The 24,659-nt window shown below is 45.4% G+C and overlaps 8 non-coding genes across 8 annotated transcripts; all 8 read right to left on the reverse strand.

Moving 5' to 3' along the window:
- Positions 1–707: 707 nt before the first annotated feature.
- Positions 708–780, reverse strand: trnav-aac (transfer RNA valine (anticodon AAC)). Its single transcript has one exon. It is a non-coding gene; the product is annotated as a tRNA-Val (tRNA).
- Positions 781–4,083: 3,303 nt separating this feature from the next.
- trnav-aac (transfer RNA valine (anticodon AAC)) lies at positions 4,084–4,156 on the reverse strand. Its single transcript has one exon. It is a non-coding gene; the product is annotated as a tRNA-Val (tRNA).
- Positions 4,157–7,459: 3,303 nt separating this feature from the next.
- Positions 7,460–7,532, reverse strand: trnav-aac (transfer RNA valine (anticodon AAC)). The gene has a single exon. It is a non-coding gene; the product is annotated as a tRNA-Val (tRNA).
- A 3,285-nt stretch (positions 7,533–10,817) lies between these two features.
- Positions 10,818–10,890, reverse strand: trnav-aac (transfer RNA valine (anticodon AAC)). Its single transcript has one exon. It is a non-coding gene; the product is annotated as a tRNA-Val (tRNA).
- Positions 10,891–14,193: 3,303 nt separating this feature from the next.
- Positions 14,194–14,266, reverse strand: trnav-aac (transfer RNA valine (anticodon AAC)). Its single transcript has one exon. It is a non-coding gene; the product is annotated as a tRNA-Val (tRNA).
- Positions 14,267–17,551: 3,285 nt separating this feature from the next.
- On the reverse strand, positions 17,552–17,624 carry trnav-aac (transfer RNA valine (anticodon AAC)). Its single transcript has one exon. It is a non-coding gene; the product is annotated as a tRNA-Val (tRNA).
- A 3,285-nt stretch (positions 17,625–20,909) lies between these two features.
- Positions 20,910–20,982, reverse strand: trnav-aac (transfer RNA valine (anticodon AAC)). Its single transcript has one exon. It is a non-coding gene; the product is annotated as a tRNA-Val (tRNA).
- Positions 20,983–24,285: 3,303 nt separating this feature from the next.
- On the reverse strand, positions 24,286–24,358 carry trnav-aac (transfer RNA valine (anticodon AAC)). Its single transcript has one exon. It is a non-coding gene; the product is annotated as a tRNA-Val (tRNA).
- Positions 24,359–24,659: the final 301 nt, after the last annotated feature.

The following is a 24,659-nucleotide window of genomic DNA, read 5'->3' on the forward strand; positions in this document are numbered from 1 at the left end:
AAGGAATTTCACCAGAGCTGCAACTGCCTCACTTCCCCACTCGCCCTCCCCGTTTACATTTTCCTGCTCGTCAGTGATTTAAAGAAAACCAAATGGATGCGATGTCATTCTGTAGCCTCTCTGTCGATTTCTCCGTTTCAGTTCCAACATGACTTAGATCTCGGTGCGGACCTTCATAATAGCGACGCTCTGAATGCGCAAGTCGAAAGGTTCCTCTGAGAGTGCAATTTCTTTCATTGCTGTTGCTGATTGAATGAGCTCCAAAACATGATTCAGGATATCTGGTGCCAATTCCCGCACGTTGAATAACGATTGACAGCTTCCAAATGAGGTATTTCTGAGACGACCTTGGGGTACATTTGACAGACAGACAAGTTCAGGAATTCGTGGTGCGCTGTGACACCAGAGCATCTGCTTCTTTCCTGTCTTTGAAGCGAGCCGCCTGCGCAAGGAAGGCAAATGCGGTACTGCTTTTCGTGGAAGGATCAGAAGGCGGTAACTACACTCTCCAACAGAATGGCATATGATCAGAACCAGGTTGGAGAAAAACTTAACAACGCTTTGCACTGTAATTAAATGGAATTGCATTACATTTCACGACGAGAACAGATTTGTTGAAGCAAATTCGAAGGCAGGTTTGCAGATGGGAAAGATGCAAGAAAGCTCAGCTCTTGTCCATGTAAAAGGCTGCAGTTGAAGAACAAAACAGTTTCTGCCCAGTTTCGAACTGGGGACCTTTCGCGTGTTAGGCGAACGTGATGACCACTACACTACAGAAACGAGCCACAGCCGCCCGTGCTGCGGCCCTGTGGCGTCCAGCACTGAAAGTTGAATCCGTTCTATGTTTCACCTTTCTGTTTCCGATAGCTCGTTATTGTCCAGCGTAATCGACATCTTGAAAACGTAAAAAAGACACTTTAAATTGATGACAGGATATAGACAAAGATGTCGTCGATGTTTATACCGTGGGGCGAGATGGAATAGGCTGGTGGAATAAACTTTCCCTGCAGCGTAACAGCTGCGACATGACCTTATGGAAGGGTGGTAAACTGAGTATTTACGTGTTTTACCCAAGTTGGTGTGAGTTGAAAACTCGACAGCATAGCTTTAAGGTGAGTGGGCTGAAAGTGACAAAGGACCTGAGGCACATTTCCCACAAAGAAGGTTGTGCGTGTTTGGAATGATCTACCAGAGGAAGTGGAGGAGGCTATTACACTCAGAAAATTGCAAAGGTAATCGGGTGAGTTTCTGGATAGGATGCGTTTAGAGGGATTGGGGCCAAATGCTGGGGAACGGGACTTGTGTAATTTTGGCTATGTGGTGAGCATGGACGAGGGGTGCACCGAAGTATTTTTTTCCACGGTGTACCCCAATAACGTCATGTTGCTTCCACCGGCTTTAAAGGATTACTTTTCAGCGGAGTTTGCCATCGCAGTCTGTGGCACAATCATTTAGTCTGTTCGACTGCTCACGGGAAAGGTAGTATTGTGAAACAGTGTAGAAACGAAGGACTTCCTTACTTTAGCTCCGACTGACCATACTCTGTGAAATTTTCCCAGATCCTCAGCTGAGGATTTTGGCTGCTGGAAGTTACCTCAGAAACCCTGTTAAATCGAAATGTATTGAGCGAATCGCAAAACAGAAAGCATTTAACACGGAACACAAACAAAACTGGCATACCTCACGCATTTTCAGACACAGAGATGCATGAATGCTAAATGTGATACAGTCCGAGGGCATGAGTCATAAAGTAATCTCACAACTAACAACGGGGCATTTCCAAACGACTCTTTCAAACATGCTGCAGCCTTACTGCACCACCACTTTCCAGACAATGCTGAAAAGAGAGAAAGAAAGAACATAATAAGAATTGGCCGTAAAAAGTGAATTTCACCAATCACAGTCTCGATTAGATTACCTTTCCCTTCTGATGTTTCCAGGACGGAAATGAAGGAAATGTGAGAAATTCAATAAGGTAGGACATCGAAATTCATTGGGACGATTTTCCCATTAGCTAGAAACCCAAATAACAACGAGTAGAGTCACCGTAGGACTTCGTTTCACAACAGCGATGAAATAACAGTCTCCATTCGGTTCCAGTGAAGGCTCAACTTGCCTGGGACGGCACAACTGTTTGCGATTTTCCGCGCGGGAGTCGAACACGATCATGATCATGACAGTAGAGACATTTTGGAATATTTGGCAGTATCCCACACCACAGTTAATTCCCTGCGAAGCAAACCCATTTTACTTTTGTTTTCAACATCAATATACAGTGGACACCGAAACAGCATTTTAACAATGCTGCAGCATTGGAGTTGATCAGCAGAAATGACAGTGGTGGGATTCGAACCCGCGCCCCTTTCGAGACTGGAACCTGGATCCAGCGCCTTAGACCGCTCGGCCACACTACCAGCCGGCGGCGCCGCCTCATTTTCTTATATTTCCAATTGTGCTCCTGCATAACAACAGATGCAAAGTCACATGAAAAGGGTTCCATGATTCCTCTCGGACTCGCACAGCTGCTGGGATGTGCCCGGCAACAATGTCAATTTCGCAGCAGATATTGATAGCCCATCAATCCAGGCAAAAATCAATGGTAAGCTCAGTCTATCTTGTCAGACTCTTTTCAGCTACAAATGTATCTGTGAGTGCGTGAGAATATGGGTTCGCTTATGATTTGGTCAAATAACCATGAGCTGCTTGACATTACTGGAATTTCCATTCTTGCTTTGCTAAATGATTTCACCCATTGCTCGAAACAGGACGACTTTCACGTTTACACGGAACACGAAACACACCGGACTACAGGGAAAATGCACAAACCTGAGCAGGCCGTGTTCCGCATCATACCGTGCAGCATCGTTTCAGTCACTGTGTATGTGTTTTTTTTTCAGAATAGGAGTCCCAAAGAATGTTCTCCACCCTAAAACCGGAGGTAGCATTACAATCCGAGAACGACAGATCACCTTGAGAGAATGCTCTGACCTCGGAGCCAGTTCGAGATGCCACTTTCCTTGCCTTTTACCTTAACCGTGCAATTTGCTACTGAGACGTTCACTCCTGGACATGAGCCACATGGATACCAACTGAATTGGAAACCTGTGTGGGAATCGAGGAGAAGCGACTCAATAAATTTTGCTAAATTCCGTGGTGCTTTTTATAAATGCAGTTTCTGTTCACCTCAATCTAAAAGCCAGTTTCTGAACATAGTAACAGAAGTCAAAAGGTAATTACCTCACCCCACCCCCACTCCAGAAGAGGTGCTAACTGCCCTTGAGTGCTTTTTGTTCTCGATGTGAAGAGCTTTCACCCCTGAGTCACCTTCACGTCTCTGGTTGCTGAGTGAATCACAAAGAAGGAATTTCACCAGAGCTGCAACTGCCTCACTTCCCCACTCGCCCTCCCCGTTTACATTTTCCTGCTCGTCAGTGATTTAAAGAAAACCAAATGGATGCGATGTCATTCTGTAGCCTCTCTGTCGATTTCTCCGTTTCAGTTCCAACATGACTTAGATCTCGGTGCGGACCTTCATAATAGCGACGCTCTGAATGCGCAAGTCGAAAGGTTCCTCTGAGAGTGCAATTTCTTTCATTGCTGTTGCTGATTGAATGAGCCACTAACGTGCGAATTGCTCCAAAACATGATTCAGGATATCTGGTGCCAATTCCCGCACGTTGAATAACGATTGACAGCTTCCAAATGAGGTATTTCTGAGACGACCTTGGGGTACATTTGACAGACAGACAAGTTCAGGAATTCGTGGTGCGCTGTGACACCAGAGCATCTGCTTCTTTCCTGTCTTTGAAGCGAGCCGCCTGCGCAAGGAAGGCAAATGCGGTACTGCTTTTCGTGGAAGGATCAGAAGGCGGTAACTACACTCTCCAACAGAATGGCATATGATCAGAACCAGGTTGGAGAAAAACTTAACAACGCTTTGCACTGTAATTAAATGGAATTGCATTACATTTCACGACGAGAACAGATTTGTTGAAGCAAATTCGAAGGCAGGTTTGCAGATGGGAAAGATGCAAGAAAGCTCAGCTCTTGTCCATGTAAAAGGCTGCAGTTGAAGAACAAAACAGTTTCTGCCCAGTTTCGAACTGGGGACCTTTCGCGTGTTAGGCGAACGTGATGACCACTACACTACAGAAACGAGCCACAGCCGCCCGTGCTGCGGCCCTGTGGCGTCCAGCACTGAAAGTTGAATCCGTTCTATGTTTCACCTTTCTGTTTCCGATAGCTCGTTATTGTCCAGCGTAATCGACATCTTGAAAACGTAAAAAAGACACTTTAAATTGATGACAGGATATAGACAAAGATGTCGTCGATGTTTATACCGTGGGGCGAGATGGAATAGGCTGGTGGAATAAACTTTCCCTGCAGCGTAACAGCTGCGACATGACCTTATGGAAGGGTGGTAAACTGAGTATTTACGTGTTTTACCCAAGTTGGTGTGAGTTGAAAACTCGACAGCATAGCTTTAAGGTGAGTGGGCTGAAAGTGACAAAGGACCTGAGGCACATTTCCCACAAAGAAGGTTGTGCGTGTTTGGAATGATCTACCAGAGGAAGTGGAGGAGGCTATTACACTCAGAAAATTGCAAAGGTAATCGGGTGAGTTTCTGGATAGGATGCGTTTAGAGGGATTGGGGCCAAATGCTGGGGAACGGGACTTGTGTAATTTTGGCTATGTGGTGAGCATGGACGAGGGGTGCACCGAAGTATTTTTTTCCACGGTGTACCCCAATAACGTCATGTTGCTTCCACCGGCTTTAAAGGATTACTTTTCAGCGGAGTTTGCCATCGCAGTCTGTGGCACAATCATTTAGTCTGTTCGACTGCTCACGGGAAAGGTAGTATTGTGAAACAGTGTAGAAACGAAGGACTTCCTTACTTTAGCTCCGACTGACCATACTCTGTGAAATTTTCCCAGATCCTCAGCTGAGGATTTTGGCTGCTGGAAGTTACCTCAGAAACCCTGTTAAATCGAAATGTATTGAGCGAATCGCAAAACAGAAAGCATTTAACACGGAACACAAACAAAACTGGCATACCTCACGCATTTTCAGACACAGAGATGCATGAATGCTAAATGTGATACAGTCCGAGGGCATGAGTCATAAAGTAATCTCACAACTAACAACGGGGCATTTCCAAACGACTCTTTCAAACATGCTGCAGCCTTACTGCACCACCACTTTCCAGACAATGCTGAAAAGAGAGAAAGAAAGAACATAATAAGAATTGGCCGTAAAAAGTGAATTTCACCAATCACAGTCTCGATTAGATTACCTTTCCCTTCTGATGTTTCCAGGACGGAAATGAAGGAAATGTGAGAAATTCAATAAGGTAGGACATCGAAATTCATTGGGACGATTTTCCCATTAGCTAGAAACCCAAATAACAACGAGTAGAGTCACCGTAGGACTTCGTTTCACAACAGCGATGAAATAACAGTCTCCATTCGGTTCCAGTGAAGGCTCAACTTGCCTGGGACGGCACAACTGTTTGCGATTTTCCGCGCGGGAGTCGAACACGATCATGATCATGACAGTAGAGACATTTTGGAATATTTGGCAGTATCCCACACCACAGTTAATTCCCTGCGAAGCAAACCCATTTTACTTTTGTTTTCAACATCAATATACAGTGGACACCGAAACAGCATTTTAACAATGCTGCAGCATTGGAGTTGATCAGCAGAAATGACAGTGGTGGGATTCGAACCCGCGCCCCTTTCGAGACTGGAACCTGGATCCAGCGCCTTAGACCGCTCGGCCACACTACCAGCCGGCGGCGCCGCCTCATTTTCTTATATTTCCAATTGTGCTCCTGCATAACAACAGATGCAAAGTCACATGAAAAGGGTTCCATGATTCCTCTCGGACTCGCACAGCTGCTGGGATGTGCCCGGCAACAATGTCAATTTCGCAGCAGATATTGATAGCCCATCAATCCAGGCAAAAATCAATGGTAAGCTCAGTCTATCTTGTCAGACTCTTTTCAGCTACAAATGTATCTGTGAGTGCGTGAGAATATGGGTTCGCTTATGATTTGGTCAAATAACCATGAGCTGCTTGACATTACTGGAATTTCCATTCTTGCTTTGCTAAATGATTTCACCCATTGCTCGAAACAGGACGACTTTCACGTTTACACGGAACACGAAACACACCGGACTACAGGGAAAATGCACAAACCTGAGCAGGCCGTGTTCCGCATCATACCGTGCAGCATCGTTTCAGTCACTGTGTATGTGTTTTTTTTTCAGAATAGGAGTCCCAAAGAATGTTCTCCACCCTAAAACCGGAGGTAGCATTACAATCCGAGAACGACAGATCACCTTGAGAGAATGCTCTGACCTCGGAGCCAGTTCGAGATGCCACTTTCCTTGCCTTTTACCTTAACCGTGCAATTTGCTACTGAGACGTTCACTCCTGGACATGAGCCACATGGATACCAACTGAATTGGAAACCTGTGTGGGAATCGAGGAGAAGCGACTCAATAAATTTTGCTAAATTCCGTGGTGCTTTTTATAAATGCAGTTTCTGTTCACCTCAATCTAAAAGCCAGTTTCTGAACATAGTAACAGAAGTCAAAAGGTAATTACCTCACCCCACCCCCACTCCAGAAGAGGTGCTAACTGCCCTTGAGTGCTTTTTGTTCTCGATGTGAAGAGCTTTCACCCCTGAGTCACCTTCACGTCTCTGGTTGCTGAGTGAATCACAAAGAAGGAATTTCACCAGAGCTGCAACTGCCTCACTTCCCCACTCGCCCTCCCCGTTTACATTTTCCTGCTCGTCAGTGATTTAAAGAAAACCAAATGGATGCGATGTCATTCTGTAGCCTCTCTGTCGATTTCTCCGTTTCAGTTCCAACATGACTTAGATCTCGGTGCGGACCTTCATAATAGCGACGCTCTGAATGCGCAAGTCGAAAGGTTCCTCTGAGAGTGCAATTTCTTTCATTGCTGTTGCTGATTGAATGAGCCACTAACGTGCGAATTGCTCCAAAACATGATTCAGGATATCTGGTGCCAATTCCCGCACGTTGAATAACGATTGACAGCTTCCAAATGAGGTATTTCTGAGACGACCTTGGGGTACATTTGACAGACAGACAAGTTCAGGAATTCGTGGTGCGCTGTGACACCAGAGCATCTGCTTCTTTCCTGTCTTTGAAGCGAGCCGCCTGCGCAAGGAAGGCAAATGCGGTACTGCTTTTCGTGGAAGGATCAGAAGGCGGTAACTACACTCTCCAACAGAATGGCATATGATCAGAACCAGGTTGGAGAAAAACTTAACAACGCTTTGCACTGTAATTAAATGGAATTGCATTACATTTCACGACGAGAACAGATTTGTTGAAGCAAATTCGAAGGCAGGTTTGCAGATGGGAAAGATGCAAGAAAGCTCAGCTCTTGTCCATGTAAAAGGCTGCAGTTGAAGAACAAAACAGTTTCTGCCCAGTTTCGAACTGGGGACCTTTCGCGTGTTAGGCGAACGTGATGACCACTACACTACAGAAACGAGCCACAGCCACCCGTGCTGCGGCCCTGTGGCGTCCAGCACTGAAAGTTGAATCCGTTCTATGTTTCACCTTTCTGTTTCCGATAGCTCGTTATTGTCCAGCGTAATCGACATCTTGAAAACGTAAAAAAGACACTTTAAATTGATGACAGGATATAGACAAAGATGTCGTCGATGTTTATACCGTGGGGCGAGATGGAATAGGCTGGTGGAATAAACTTTCCCTGCAGCGTAACAGCTGCGACATGACCTTATGGAAGGGTGGTAAACTGAGTATTTACGTGTTTTACCCAAGTTGGTGTGAGTTGAAAACTCGACAGCATAGCTTTAAGGTGAGTGGGCTGAAAGTGACAAAGGACCTGAGGCACATTTCCCACAAAGAAGGTTGTGCGTGTTTGGAATGATCTACCAGAGGAAGTGGAGGAGGCTATTACACTCAGAAAATTGCAAAGGTAATCGGGTGAGTTTCTGGATAGGATGCGTTTAGAGGGATTGGGGCCAAATGCTGGGGAACGGGACTTGTGTAATTTTGGCTATGTGGTGAGCATGGACGAGGGGTGCACCGAAGTATTTTTTTCCACGGTGTACCCCAATAACGTCATGTTGCTTCCACCGGCTTTAAAGGATTACTTTTCAGCGGAGTTTGCCATCGCAGTCTGTGGCACAATCATTTAGTCTGTTCGACTGCTCACGGGAAAGGTAGTATTGTGAAACAGTGTAGAAACGAAGGACTTCCTTACTTTAGCTCCGACTGACCATACTCTGTGAAATTTTCCCAGATCCTCAGCTGAGGATTTTGGCTGCTGGAAGTTACCTCAGAAACCCTGTTAAATCGAAATGTATTGAGCGAATCGCAAAACAGAAAGCATTTAACACGGAACACAAACAAAACTGGCATACCTCACGCATTTTCAGACACAGAGATGCATGAATGCTAAATGTGATACAGTCCGAGGGCATGAGTCATAAAGTAATCTCACAACTAACAACGGGGCATTTCCAAACGACTCTTTCAAACATGCTGCAGCCTTACTGCACCACCACTTTCCAGACAATGCTGAAAAGAGAGAAAGAAAGAACATAATAAGAATTGGCCGTAAAAAGTGAATTTCACCAATCACAGTCTCGATTAGATTACCTTTCCCTTCTGATGTTTCCAGGACGGAAATGAAGGAAATGTGAGAAATTCAATAAGGTAGGACATCGAAATTCATTGGGACGATTTTCCCATTAGCTAGAAACCCAAATAACAACGAGTAGAGTCACCGTAGGACTTCGTTTCACAACAGCGATGAAATAACAGTCTCCATTCGGTTCCAGTGAAGGCTCAACTTGCCTGGGACGGCACAACTGTTTGCGATTTTCCGCGCGGGAGTCGAACACGATCATGATCATGACAGTAGAGACATTTTGGAATATTTGGCAGTATCCCACACCACAGTTAATTCCCTGCGAAGCAAACCCATTTTACTTTTGTTTTCAACATCAATATACAGTGGACACCGAAACAGCATTTTAACAATGCTGCAGCATTGGAGTTGATCAGCAGAAATGACAGTGGTGGGATTCGAACCCGCGCCCCTTTCGAGACTGGAACCTGGATCCAGCGCCTTAGACCGCTCGGCCACACTACCAGCCGGCGGCGCCGCCTCATTTTCTTATATTTCCAATTGTGCTCCTGCATAACAACAGATGCAAAGTCACATGAAAAGGGTTCCATGATTCCTCTCGGACTCGCACAGCTGCTGGGATGTGCCCGGCAACAATGTCAATTTCGCAGCAGATATTGATAGCCCATCAATCCAGGCAAAAATCAATGGTAAGCTCAGTCTATCTTGTCAGACTCTTTTCAGCTACAAATGTATCTGTGAGTGCGTGAGAATATGGGTTCGCTTATGATTTGGTCAAATAACCATGAGCTGCTTGACATTACTGGAATTTCCATTCTTGCTTTGCTAAATGATTTCACCCATTGCTCGAAACAGGACGACTTTCACGTTTACACGGAACACGAAACACACCGGACTACAGGGAAAATGCACAAACCTGAGCAGGCCGTGTTCCGCATCATACCGTGCAGCATCGTTTCAGTCACTGTGTATGTGTTTTTTTTTCAGAATAGGAGTCCCAAAGAATGTTCTCCACCCTAAAACCGGAGGTAGCATTACAATCCGAGAACGACAGATCACCTTGAGAGAATGCTCTGACCTCGGAGCCAGTTCGAGATGCCACTTTCCTTGCCTTTTACCTTAACCGTGCAATTTGCTACTGAGACGTTCACTCCTGGACATGAGCCACATGGATACCAACTGAATTGGAAACCTGTGTGGGAATCGAGGAGAAGCGACTCAATAAATTTTGCTAAATTCCGTGGTGCTTTTTATAAATGCAGTTTCTGTTCACCTCAATCTAAAAGCCAGTTTCTGAACATAGTAACAGAAGTCAAAAGGTAATTACCTCACCCCACCCCCACTCCAGAAGAGGTGCTAACTGCCCTTGAGTGCTTTTTGTTCTCGATGTGAAGAGCTTTCACCCCTGAGTCACCTTCACGTCTCTGGTTGCTGAGTGAATCACAAAGAAGGAATTTCACCAGAGCTGCAACTGCCTCACTTCCCCACTCGCCCTCCCCGTTTACATTTTCCTGCTCGTCAGTGATTTAAAGAAAACCAAATGGATGCGATGTCATTCTGTAGCCTCTCTGTCGATTTCTCCGTTTCAGTTCCAACATGACTTAGATCTCGGTGCGGACCTTCATAATAGCGACGCTCTGAATGCGCAAGTCGAAAGGTTCCTCTGAGAGTGCAATTTCTTTCATTGCTGTTGCTGATTGAATGAGCTCCAAAACATGATTCAGGATATCTGGTGCCAATTCCCGCACGTTGAATAACGATTGACAGCTTCCAAATGAGGTATTTCTGAGACGACCTTGGGGTACATTTGACAGACAGACAAGTTCAGGAATTCGTGGTGCGCTGTGACACCAGAGCATCTGCTTCTTTCCTGTCTTTGAAGCGAGCCGCCTGCGCAAGGAAGGCAAATGCGGTACTGCTTTTCGTGGAAGGATCAGAAGGCGGTAACTACACTCTCCAACAGAATGGCATATGATCAGAACCAGGTTGGAGAAAAACTTAACAACGCTTTGCACTGTAATTAAATGGAATTGCATTACATTTCACGACGAGAACAGATTTGTTGAAGCAAATTCGAAGGCAGGTTTGCAGATGGGAAAGATGCAAGAAAGCTCAGCTCTTGTCCATGTAAAAGGCTGCAGTTGAAGAACAAAACAGTTTCTGCCCAGTTTCGAACTGGGGACCTTTCGCGTGTTAGGCGAACGTGATGACCACTACACTACAGAAACGAGCCACAGCCGCCCGTGCTGCGGCCCTGTGGCGTCCAGCACTGAAAGTTGAATCCGTTCTATGTTTCACCTTTCTGTTTCCGATAGCTCGTTATTGTCCAGCGTAATCGACATCTTGAAAACGTAAAAAAGACACTTTAAATTGATGACAGGATATAGACAAAGATGTCGTCGATGTTTATACCGTGGGGCGAGATGGAATAGGCTGGTGGAATAAACTTTCCCTGCAGCGTAACAGCTGCGACATGACCTTATGGAAGGGTGGTAAACTGAGTATTTACGTGTTTTACCCAAGTTGGTGTGAGTTGAAAACTCGACAGCATAGCTTTAAGGTGAGTGGGCTGAAAGTGACAAAGGACCTGAGGCACATTTCCCACAAAGAAGGTTGTGCGTGTTTGGAATGATCTACCAGAGGAAGTGGAGGAGGCTATTACACTCAGAAAATTGCAAAGGTAATCGGGTGAGTTTCTGGATAGGATGCGTTTAGAGGGATTGGGGCCAAATGCTGGGGAACGGGACTTGTGTAATTTTGGCTATGTGGTGAGCATGGACGAGGGGTGCACCGAAGTATTTTTTTCCACGGTGTACCCCAATAACGTCATGTTGCTTCCACCGGCTTTAAAGGATTACTTTTCAGCGGAGTTTGCCATCGCAGTCTGTGGCACAATCATTTAGTCTGTTCGACTGCTCACGGGAAAGGTAGTATTGTGAAACAGTGTAGAAACGAAGGACTTCCTTACTTTAGCTCCGACTGACCATACTCTGTGAAATTTTCCCAGATCCTCAGCTGAGGATTTTGGCTGCTGGAAGTTACCTCAGAAACCCTGTTAAATCGAAATGTATTGAGCGAATCGCAAAACAGAAAGCATTTAACACGGAACACAAACAAAACTGGCATACCTCACGCATTTTCAGACACAGAGATGCATGAATGCTAAATGTGATACAGTCCGAGGGCATGAGTCATAAAGTAATCTCACAACTAACAACGGGGCATTTCCAAACGACTCTTTCAAACATGCTGCAGCCTTACTGCACCACCACTTTCCAGACAATGCTGAAAAGAGAGAAAGAAAGAACATAATAAGAATTGGCCGTAAAAAGTGAATTTCAACAATCACAGTCTCGATTAGATTACCTTTCCCTTCTGATGTTTCCAGGACGGAAATGAAGGAAATGTGAGAAATTCAATAAGGTAGGACATCGAAATTCATTGGGACGATTTTCCCATTAGCTAGAAACCCAAATAACAACGAGTAGAGTCACCGTAGGACTTCGTTTCACAACAGCGATGAAATAACAGTCTCCATTCGGTTCCAGTGAAGGCTCAACTTGCCTGGGACGGCACAACTGTTTGCGATTTTCCGCGCGGGAGTCGAACACGATCATGATCATGACAGTAGAGACATTTTGGAATATTTGGCAGTATCCCACACCACAGTTAATTCCCTGCGAAGCAAACCCATTTTACTTTTGTTTTCAACATCAATATACAGTGGACACCGAAACAGCATTTTAACAATGCTGCAGCATTGGAGTTGATCAGCAGAAATGACAGTGGTGGGATTCGAACCCGCGCCCCTTTCGAGACTGGAACCTGGATCCAGCGCCTTAGACCGCTCGGCCACACTACCAGCCGGCGGCGCCGCCTCATTTTCTTATATTTCCAATTGTGCTCCTGCATAACAACAGATGCAAAGTCACATGAAAAGGGTTCCATGATTCCTCTCGGACTCGCACAGCTGCTGGGATGTGCCCGGCAACAATGTCAATTTCGCAGCAGATATTGATAGCCCATCAATCCAGGCAAAAATCAATGGTAAGCTCAGTCTATCTTGTCAGACTCTTTTCAGCTACAAATGTATCTGTGAGTGCGTGAGAATATGGGTTCGCTTATGATTTGGTCAAATAACCATGAGCTGCTTGACATTACTGGAATTTCCATTCTTGCTTTGCTAAATGATTTCACCCATTGCTCGAAACAGGACGACTTTCACGTTTACACGGAACACGAAACACACCGGACTACAGGGAAAATGCACAAACCTGAGCAGGCCGTGTTCCGCATCATACCGTGCAGCATCGTTTCAGTCACTGTGTATGTGTTTTTTTTTCAGAATAGGAGTCCCAAAGAATGTTCTCCACCCTAAAACCGGAGGTAGCATTACAATCCGAGAACGACAGATCACCTTGAGAGAATGCTCTGACCTCGGAGCCAGTTCGAGATGCCACTTTCCTTGCCTTTTACCTTAACCGTGCAATTTGCTACTGAGACGTTCACTCCTGGACATGAGCCACATGGATACCAACTGAATTGGAAACCTGTGTGGGAATCGAGGAGAAGCGACTCAATAAATTTTGCTAAATTCCGTGGTGCTTTTTATAAATGCAGTTTCTGTTCACCTCAATCTAAAAGCCAGTTTCTGAACATAGTAACAGAAGTCAAAAGGTAATTACCTCACCCCACCCCCACTCCAGAAGAGGTGCTAACTGCCCTTGAGTGCTTTTTGTTCTCGATGTGAAGAGCTTTCACCCCTGAGTCACCTTCACGTCTCTGGTTGCTGAGTGAATCACAAAGAAGGAATTTCACCAGAGCTGCAACTGCCTCACTTCCCCACTCGCCCTCCCCGTTTACATTTTCCTGCTCGTCAGTGATTTAAAGAAAACCAAATGGATGCGATGTCATTCTGTAGCCTCTCTGTCGATTTCTCCGTTTCAGTTCCAACATGACTTAGATCTCGGTGCGGACCTTCATAATAGCGACGCTCTGAATGCGCAAGTCGAAAGGTTCCTCTGAGAGTGCAATTTCTTTCATTGCTGTTGCTGATTGAATGAGCCACTAACGTGCGAATTGCTCCAAAACATGATTCAGGATATCTGGTGCCAATTCCCGCACGTTGAATAACGATTGACAGCTTCCAAATGAGGTATTTCTGAGACGACCTTGGGGTACATTTGACAGACAGACAAGTTCAGGAATTCGTGGTGCGCTGTGACACCAGAGCATCTGCTTCTTTCCTGTCTTTGAAGCGAGCCGCCTGCGCAAGGAAGGCAAATGCGGTACTGCTTTTCGTGGAAGGATCAGAAGGCGGTAACTACACTCTCCAACAGAATGGCATATGATCAGAACCAGGTTGGAGAAAAACTTAACAACGCTTTGCACTGTAATTAAATGGAATTGCATTACATTTCACGACGAGAACAGATTTGTTGAAGCAAATTCGAAGGCAGGTTTGCAGATGGGAAAGATGCAAGAAAGCTCAGCTCTTGTCCATGTAAAAGGCTGCAGTTGAAGAACAAAACAGTTTCTGCCCAGTTTCGAACTGGGGACCTTTCGCGTGTTAGGCGAACGTGATGACCACTACACTACAGAAACGAGCCACAGCCACCCGTGCTGCGGCCCTGTGGCGTCCAGCACTGAAAGTTGAATCCGTTCTATGTTTCACCTTTCTGTTTCCGATAGCTCGTTATTGTCCAGCGTAATCGACATCTTGAAAACGTAAAAAAGACACTTTAAATTGATGACAGGATATAGACAAAGATGTCGTCGATGTTTATACCGTGGGGCGAGATGGAATAGGCTGGTGGAATAAACTTTCCCTGCAGCGTAACAGCTGCGACATGACCTTATGGAAGGGTGGTAAACTGAGTATTTACGTGTTTTACCCAAGTTGGTGTGAGTTGAAAACTCGACAGCATAGCTTTAAGGTGAGTGGGCTGAAAGTGACAAAGGACCTGAGGCACATTTCCCACAAAGAAGGTTGTGCGTGTTTGGAATGATCTACCAGAGGAAGTGGAGGAGGCTATTACACTCAGAAAATTGCAAAGGTAATCGGGTGAGTTTCTGGATAGGATGCGTTTAGAGGGATTGGGGCCAAATGCTGGGGAACGGGACTTGTGTAATTTTGGCTATGTGGTGAGCATGGACGAGGGGTGCACCGAAGTATTTTTTTCCACGGTGTACCCCAATAACGTCATGTTGCTTCCACCGGCTTTAAAGGATTACTTTTCAGCGGAGTTTGCCATCGCAGTCTGTGGCACAATCATTTAGTCTGTTCGACTGCTCACGGGAAAGGTAGTATTGTGAAACAGTGTAGAAACGAAGGACTTCCTTACTTTAGCTCCGACTGACCATACTCTGTGAAATTTTCCCAGATCCTCAGCTGAGGATTTTGGCTGCTGGAAGTTACCTCAGAAACCCTGTTAAATCGAAATGTATTGAGCGAATCGCAAAACAGAAAGCATTTAACACGGAACACAAACAAAACTGGCATACCTCACGCATTTTCAGACACAGAGATGCATGAATGCTAAATGTGATACAGTCCGAGGGCATGAGTCATAAAGTAATCTCACAACTAACAACGGGGCATTTCCAAACGACTCTTTCAAACATGCTGCAGCCTTACTGCACCACCACTTTCCAGACAATGCTGAAAAGAGAGAAAGAAAGAACATAATAAGAATTGGCCGTAAAAAGTGAATTTCACCAATCACAGTCTCGATTAGATTACCTTTCCCTTCTGATGTTTCCAGGACGGAAATGAAGGAAATGTGAGAAATTCAATAAGGTAGGACATCGAAATTCATTGGGACGATTTTCCCATTAGCTAGAAACCCAAATAACAACGAGTAGAGTCACCGTAGGACTTCGTTTCACAACAGCGATGAAATAACAGTCTCCATTCGGTTCCAGTGAAGGCTCAACTTGCCTGGGACGGCACAACTGTTTGCGATTTTCCGCGCGGGAGTCGAACACGATCATGATCATGACAGTAGAGACATTTTGGAATATTTGGCAGTATCCCACACCACAGTTAATTCCCTGCGAAGCAAACCCATTTTACTTTTGTTTTCAACATCAATATACAGTGGACACCGAAACAGCATTTTAACAATGCTGCAGCATTGGAGTTGATCAGCAGAAATGACAGTGGTGGGATTCGAACCCGCGCCCCTTTCGAGACTGGAACCTGGATCCAGCGCCTTAGACCGCTCGGCCACACTACCAGCCGGCGGCGCCGCCTCATTTTCTTATATTTCCAATTGTGCTCCTGCATAACAACAGATGCAAAGTCACATGAAAAGGGTTCCATGATTCCTCTCGGACTCGCACAGCTGCTGGGATGTGCCCGGCAACAATGTCAATTTCGCAGCAGATATTGATAGCCCATCAATCCAGGCAAAAATCAATGGTAAGCTCAGTCTATCTTGTCAGACTCTTTTCAGCTACAAATGTATCTGTGAGTGCGTGAGAATATGGGTTCGCTTATGATTTGGTCAAATAACCATGAGCTGCTTGACATTACTGGAATTTCCATTCTTGCTTTGCTAAATGATTTCACCCATTGCTCGAAACAGGACGACTTTCACGTTTACACGGAACACGAAACACACCGGACTACAGGGAAAATGCACAAACCTGAGCAGGCCGTGTTCCGCATCATACCGTGCAGCATCGTTTCAGTCACTGTGTATGTGTTTTTTTTTCAGAATAGGAGTCCCAAAGAATGTTCTCCACCCTAAAACCGGAGGTAGCATTACAATCCGAGAACGACAGATCACCTTGAGAGAATGCTCTGACCTCGGAGCCAGTTCGAGATGCCACTTTCCTTGCCTTTTACCTTAACCGTGCAATTTGCTACTGAGACGTTCACTCCTGGACATGAGCCACATGGATACCAACTGAATTGGAAACCTGTGTGGGAATCGAGGAGAAGCGACTCAATAAATTTTGCTAAATTCCGTGGTGCTTTTTATAAATGCAGTTTCTGTTCACCTCAATCTAAAAGCCAGTTTCTGAACATAGTAACAGAAGTCAAAAGGTAATTACCTCACCCCACCCCCACTCCAGAAGAGGTGCTAACTGCCCTTGAGTGCTTTTTGTTCTCGATGTGAAGAGCTTTCACCCCTGAGTCACCTTCACGTCTCTGGTTGCTGAGTGAATCACAAAGAAGGAATTTCACCAGAGCTGCAACTGCCTCACTTCCCCACTCGCCCTCCCCGTTTACATTTTCCTGCTCGTCAGTGATTTAAAGAAAACCAAATGGATGCGATGTCATTCTGTAGCCTCTCTGTCGATTTCTCCGTTTCAGTTCCAACATGACTTAGATCTCGGTGCGGACCTTCATAATAGCGACGCTCTGAATGCGCAAGTCGAAAGGTTCCTCTGAGAGTGCAATTTCTTTCATTGCTGTTGCTGATTGAATGAGCTCCAAAACATGATTCAGGATATCTGGTGCCAATTCCCGCACGTTGAATAACGATTGACAGCTTCCAAATGAGGTATTTCTGAGACGACCTTGGGGTACATTTGACAGACAGACAAGTTCAGGAATTCGTGGTGCGCTGTGACACCAGAGCATCTGCTTCTTTCCTGTCTTTGAAGCGAGCCGCCTGCGCAAGGAAGGCAAATGCGGTACTGCTTTTCGTGGAAGGATCAGAAGGCGGTAACTACACTCTCCAACAGAATGGCATATGATCAGAACCAGGTTGGAGAAAAACTTAACAACGCTTTGCACTGTAATTAAATGGAATTGCATTACATTTCACGACGAGAACAGATTTGTTGAAGCAAATTCGAAGGCAGGTTTGCAGATGGGAAAGATGCAAGAAAGCTCAGCTCTTGTCCATGTAAAAGGCTGCAGTTGAAGAACAAAACAGTTTCTGCCCAGTTTCGAACTGGGGACCTTTCGCGTGTTAGGCGAACGTGATGACCACTACACTACAGAAACGAGCCACAGCCGCCCGTGCTGCGGCCCTGTGGCGTCCAGCACTGAAAGTTGAATCCGTTCTATGTTTCACCTTTCTGTTTCCGATAGCTCGTTATTGTCCAGCGTAATCGACATCTTGAAAACGTAAAAAAGACACTTTAAATTGATGACAGGATATAGACAAAGATGTCGTCGATGTTTATACCGTGGGGCGAGATGGAATAGGCTGGTGGAATAAACTTTCCCTGCAGCGTAACAGCTGCGACATGACCTTATGGAAGGGTGGTAAACTGAGTATTTACGTGTTTTACCCAAGTTGGTGTGAGTTGAAAACTCGACAGCATAGCTTTAAGGTGAGTGGGCTGAAAGTGACAAAGGACCTGAGGCACATTTCCCACAAAGAAGGTTGTGCGTGTTTGGAATGATCTACCAGAGGAAGTGGAGGAGGCTATTACACTCAGAAAATTGCAAAGGTAATCGGGTGAGTTTCTGGATAGGATGCGTTTAGAGGGATTGGGGCCAAATGCTGGGGAACGGGACTTGTGTAATTTTGGCTATGTGGTGAGCATGGACGAGGGGTGCACCGAAGTATTTTTTTCCACGGTGTACCCCAATAACGTCATGTTGCTTCCACCGGCTTTAAAGGATTACTTTTCAGCGGAGTTTGCCATCGCAGTCTGTGGCACAATCATTTAGTCTGTTCGACTGCTCACGGGAAAGGTAGTATTGTGAAACAGTGTAGAAACGAAGGACTTCCTTACTTTAGCTCCGACTGACCATACTCTGTGAAATTTTCCCAGATCCTCAGCTGAGGATTTTGGCTGCTGGAAGTTACCTCAGAAACCCTGTTAAATCGAAATGTATTGAGCGAATCGCAAAACAGAAAGCATTTAACACGGAACACAAACAAAACTGGCATACCTCACGCATTTTCAGACACAGAGATGCATGAATGCTAAATGTGATACAGTCCGAGGGCATGAGTCATAAAGTAATCTCACAACTAACAACGGGGCATTTCCAAACGACTCTTTCAAACATGCTGCAGCCTTACTGCACCACCACTTTCCAGACAATGCTGAAAAGAGAGAAAGAAAGAACATAATAAGAATTGGCCGTAAAAAGTGAATTTCAACAATCACAGTCTCGATTAGATTACCTTTCCCTTCTGATGTTTCCAGGACGGAAATGAAGGAAATGTGAGAAATTCAATAAGGTAGGACATCGAAATTCATTGGGACGATTTTCCCATTAGCTAGAAACCCAAATAACAACGAGTAGAGTCACCGTAGGACTTCGTTTCACAACAGCGATGAAATAACAGTCTCCATTCGGTTCCAGTGAAGGCTCAACTTGCCTGGGACGGCACAACTGTTTGCGATTTTCCGCGCGGGAGTCGAACACGATCATGATCATGACAGTAGAGACATTTTGGAATATTTGGCAGTATCCCACACCACAGTTAATTCCCTGCGAAGCAAACCCATTTTACTTTTGTTTTCAACATCAATATACAGTGGACACCGAAACAGCATTTTAACAATGCTGCAGCATTGGAGTTGATCAGCAGAAATGACAGTGGTGGGATTCGAACCCGCGCCCCTTTCGAGACTGGAACCTGGATCCAGCGCCTTAGACCGCTCGGCCACACTACCAGCCGGCGGCGCCGCCTCATTTTCTTATATTTCCAATTGTGCTCCTGCATAACAACAGATGCAAAGTCACATGAAAAGGGTTCCATGATTCCTCTCGGACTCGCACAGCTGCTGGGATGTGCCCGGCAACAATGTCAATTTCGCAGCAGATATTGATAGCCCATCAATCCAGGCAAAAATCAATGGTAAGCTCAGTCTATCTTGTCAGACTCTTTTCAGCTACAAATGTATCTGTGAGTGCGTGAGAATATGGGTTCGCTTATGATTTGGTCAAATAACCATGAGCTGCTTGACATTACTGGAATTTCCATTCTTGCTTTGCTAAATGATTTCACCCATTGCTCGAAACAGGACGACTTTCACGTTTACACGGAACACGAAACACACCGGACTACAGGGAAAATGCACAAACCTGAGCAGGCCGTGTTCCGCATCATACCGTGCAGCATCGTTTCAGTCACTGTGTATGTGTTTTTTTTTCAGAATAGGAGTCCCAAAGAATGTTCTCCACCCTAAAACCGGAGGTAGCATTACAATCCGAGAACGACAGATCACCTTGAGAGAATGCTCTGACCTCGGAGCCAGTTCGAGATGCCACTTTCCTTGCCTTTTACCTTAACCGTGCAATTTGCTACTGAGACGTTCACTCCTGGACATGAGCCACATGGATACCAACTGAATTGGAAACCTGTGTGGGAATCGAGGAGAAGCGACTCAATAAATTTTGCTAAATTCCGTGGTGCTTTTTATAAATGCAGTTTCTGTTCACCTCAATCTAAAAGCCAGTTTCTGAACATAGTAACAGAAGTCAAAAGGTAATTACCTCACCCCACCCCCACTCCAGAAGAGGTGCTAACTGCCCTTGAGTGCTTTTTGTTCTCGATGTGAAGAGCTTTCACCCCTGAGTCACCTTCACGTCTCTGGTTGCTGAGTGAATCACAAAGAAGGAATTTCACCAGAGCTGCAACTGCCTCACTTCCCCACTCGCCCTCCCCGTTTACATTTTCCTGCTCGTCAGTGATTTAAAGAAAACCAAATGGATGCGATGTCATTCTGTAGCCTCTCTGTCGATTTCTCCGTTTCAGTTCCAACATGACTTAGATCTCGGTGCGGACCTTCATAATAGCGACGCTCTGAATGCGCAAGTCGAAAGGTTCCTCTGAGAGTGCAATTTCTTTCATTGCTGTTGCTGATTGAATGAGCTCCAAAACATGATTCAGGATATCTGGTGCCAATTCCCGCACGTTGAATAACGATTGACAGCTTCCAAATGAGGTATTTCTGAGACGACCTTGGGGTACATTTGACAGACAGACAAGTTCAGGAATTCGTGGTGCGCTGTGACACCAGAGCATCTGCTTCTTTCCTGTCTTTGAAGCGAGCCGCCTGCGCAAGGAAGGCAAATGCGGTACTGCTTTTCGTGGAAGGATCAGAAGGCGGTAACTACACTCTCCAACAGAATGGCATATGATCAGAACCAGGTTGGAGAAAAACTTAACAACGCTTTGCACTGTAATTAAATGGAATTGCATTACATTTCACGACGAGAACAGATTTGTTGAAGCAAATTCGAAGGCAGGTTTGCAGATGGGAAAGATGCAAGAAAGCTCAGCTCTTGTCCATGTAAAAGGCTGCAGTTGAAGAACAAAACAGTTTCTGCCCAGTTTCGAACTGGGGACCTTTCGCGTGTTAGGCGAACGTGATGACCACTACACTACAGAAACGAGCCACAGCCGCCCGTGCTGCGGCCCTGTGGCGTCCAGCACTGAAAGTTGAATCCGTTCTATGTTTCACCTTTCTGTTTCCGATAGCTCGTTATTGTCCAGCGTAATCGACATCTTGAAAACGTAAAAAAGACACTTTAAATTGATGACAGGATATAGACAAAGATGTCGTCGATGTTTATACCGTGGGGCGAGATGGAATAGGCTGGTGGAATAAACTTTCCCTGCAGCGTAACAGCTGCGACATGACCTTATGGAAGGGTGGTAAACTGAGTATTTACGTGTTTTACCCAAGTTGGTGTGAGTTGAAAACTCGACAGCATAGCTTTAAGGTGAGTGGGCTGAAAGTGACAAAGGACCTGAGGCACATTTCCCACAAAGAAGGTTGTGCGTGTTTGGAATGATCTACCAGAGGAAGTGGAGGAGGCTATTACACTCAGAAAATTGCAAAGGTAATCGGGTGAGTTTCTGGATAGGATGCGTTTAGAGGGATTGGGGCCAAATGCTGGGGAACGGGACTTGTGTAATTTTGGCTATGTGGTGAGCATGGACGAGGGGTGCACCGAAGTATTTTTTTCCACGGTGTACCCCAATAACGTCATGTTGCTTCCACCGGCTTTAAAGGATTACTTTTCAGCGGAGTTTGCCATCGCAGTCTGTGGCACAATCATTTAGTCTGTTCGACTGCTCACGGGAAAGGTAGTATTGTGAAACAGTGTAGAAACGAAGGACTTCCTTACTTTAGCTCCGACTGACCATACTCTGTGAAATTTTCCCAGATCCTCAGCTGAGGATTTTGGCTGCTGGAAGTTACCTCAGAAACCCTGTTAAATCGAAATGTATTGAGCGAATCGCAAAACAGAAAGCATTTAACACGGAACACAAACAAAACTGGCATACCTCACGCATTTTCAGACACAGAGATGCATGAATGCTAAATGTGATACAGTCCGAGGGCATGAGTCATAAAGTAATCTCACAACTAACAACGGGGCATTTCCAAACGACTCTTTCAAACATGCTGCAGCCTTACTGCACCACCACTTTCCAGACAATGCTGAAAAGAGAGAAAGAAAGAACATAATAAGAATTGGCCGTAAAAAGTGAATTTCAACAATCACAGTCTCGATTAGATTACCTTTCCCTTCTGATGTTTCCAGGACGGAAATGAAGGAAATGTGAGAAATTCAATAAGGTAGGACATCGAAATTCATTGGGACGATTTTCCCATTAGCTAGAAACCCAAATAACAACGAGTAGAGTCACCGTAGGACTTCGTTTCACAACAGCGATGAAATAACAGTCTCCATTCGGTTCCAGTGAAGGCTCAACTTGCCTGGGACGGCACAACTGTTTGCGATTTTCCGCGCGGGAGTCGAACACGATCATGATCATGACAGTAGAGACATTTTGGAATATTTGGCAGTATCCCACACCACAGTTAATTCCCTGCGAAGCAAACCCATTTTACTTTTGTTTTCAACATCAATATACAGTGGACACCGAAACAGCATTTTAACAATGCTGCAGCATTGGAGTTGATCAGCAGAAATGACAGTGGTGGGATTCGAACCCGCGCCCCTTTCGAGACTGGAACCTGGATCCAGCGCCTTAGACCGCTCGGCCACACTACCAGCCGGCGGCGCCGCCTCATTTTCTTATATTTCCAATTGTGCTCCTGCATAACAACAGATGCAAAGTCACATGAAAAGGGTTCCATGATTCCTCTCGGACTCGCACAGCTGCTGGGATGTGCCCGGCAACAATGTCAATTTCGCAGCAGATATTGATAGCCCATCAATCCAGGCAAAAATCAATGGTAAGCTCAGTCTATCTTGTCAGACTCTTTTCAGCTACAAATGTATCTGTGAGTGCGTGAGAATATGGGTTCGCTTATGATTTGGTCAAATAACCATGAGCTGCTTGACATTACTGGAATTTCCATTCTTGCTTTGCTAAATGATTTCACCCATTGCTCGAAACAGGACGACTTTCACGTTTACACGGAACACGAAACACACCGGACTACAGGGAAAATGCACAAACCTGAGCAGGCCGTGTTCCGCATCATACCGTGCAGCATCGTTTCAGTCACTGTGTATGTGTTTTTTTTTCAGAATAGGAGTCCCAAAGAATGTTCTCCACCCTAAAACCGGAGGTAGCATTACAATCCGAGAACGACAGATCACCTTGAGAGAATGCTCTGACCTCGGAGCCAGTTCGAGATGCCACTTTCCTTGCCTTTTACCTTAACCGTGCAATTTGCTACTGAGACGTTCACTCCTGGACATGAGCCACATGGATACCAACTGAATTGGAAACCTGTGTGGGAATCGAGGAGAAGCGACTCAATAAATTTTGCTAAATTCCGTGGTGCTTTTTATAAATGCAGTTTCTGTTCACCTCAATCTAAAAGCCAGTTTCTGAACATAGTAACAGAAGTCAAAAGGTAATTACCTCACCCCACCCCCACTCCAGAAGAGGTGCTAACTGCCCTTGAGTGCTTTTTGTTCTCGATGTGAAGAGCTTTCACCCCTGAGTCACCTTCACGTCTCTGGTTGCTGAGTGAATCACAAAGAAGGAATTTCACCAGAGCTGCAACTGCCTCACTTCCCCACTCGCCCTCCCCGTTTACATTTTCCTGCTCGTCAGTGATTTAAAGAAAACCAAATGGATGCGATGTCATTCTGTAGCCTCTCTGTCGATTTCTCCGTTTCAGTTCCAACATGACTTAGATCTCGGTGCGGACCTTCATAATAGCGACGCTCTGAATGCGCAAGTCGAAAGGTTCCTCTGAGAGTGCAATTTCTTTCATTGCTGTTGCTGATTGAATGAGCCACTAACGTGCGAATTGCTCCAAAACATGATTCAGGATATCTGGTGCCAATTCCCGCACGTTGAATAACGATTGACAGCTTCCAAATGAGGTATTTCTGAGACGACCTTGGGGTACATTTGACAGACAGACAAGTTCAGGAATTCGTGGTGCGCTGTGACACCAGAGCATCTGCTTCTTTCCTGTCTTTGAAGCGAGCCGCCTGCGCAAGGAAGGCAAATGCGGTACTGCTTTTCGTGGAAGGATCAGAAGGCGGTAACTACACTCTCCAACAGAATGGCATATGATCAGAACCAGGTTGGAGAAAAACTTAACAACGCTTTGCACTGTAATTAAATGGAATTGCATTACATTTCACGACGAGAACAGATTTGTTGAAGCAAATTCGAAGGCAGGTTTGCAGATGGGAAAGATGCAAGAAAGCTCAGCTCTTGTCCATGTAAAAGGCTGCAGTTGAAGAACAAAACAGTTTCTGCCCAGTTTCGAACTGGGGACCTTTCGCGTGTTAGGCGAACGTGATGACCACTACACTACAGAAACGAGCCGCAGCCACCCGTGCTGCGGCCCTGTGGCGTCCAGCACTGAAAGTTGAATCCGTTCTATGTTTCACCTTTCTGTTTCCGATAGCTCGTTATTGTCCAGCGTAATCGACATCTTGAAAACGTAAAAAAGACACTTTAAATTGATGACAGGATATAGACAAAGATGTCGTCGATGTTTATACCGTGGGGCGAGATGGAATAGGCTGGTGGAATAAACTTTCCCTGCAGCGTAACAGCTGCGACATGACCTTATGGAAGGGTGGTAAACTGAGTATTTACGTGTTTTACCCAAGTTGGTG

Source organism: Chiloscyllium plagiosum, unplaced genomic scaffold (genome assembly GCF_037043375.1).
Source record: "Chiloscyllium plagiosum isolate Xiang-an unplaced genomic scaffold, Cpla_swu_hap1 HiC_scaffold_42, whole genome shotgun sequence".
Lineage (NCBI taxonomy): Eukaryota > Metazoa > Chordata > Chondrichthyes > Orectolobiformes > Hemiscylliidae > Chiloscyllium > Chiloscyllium plagiosum.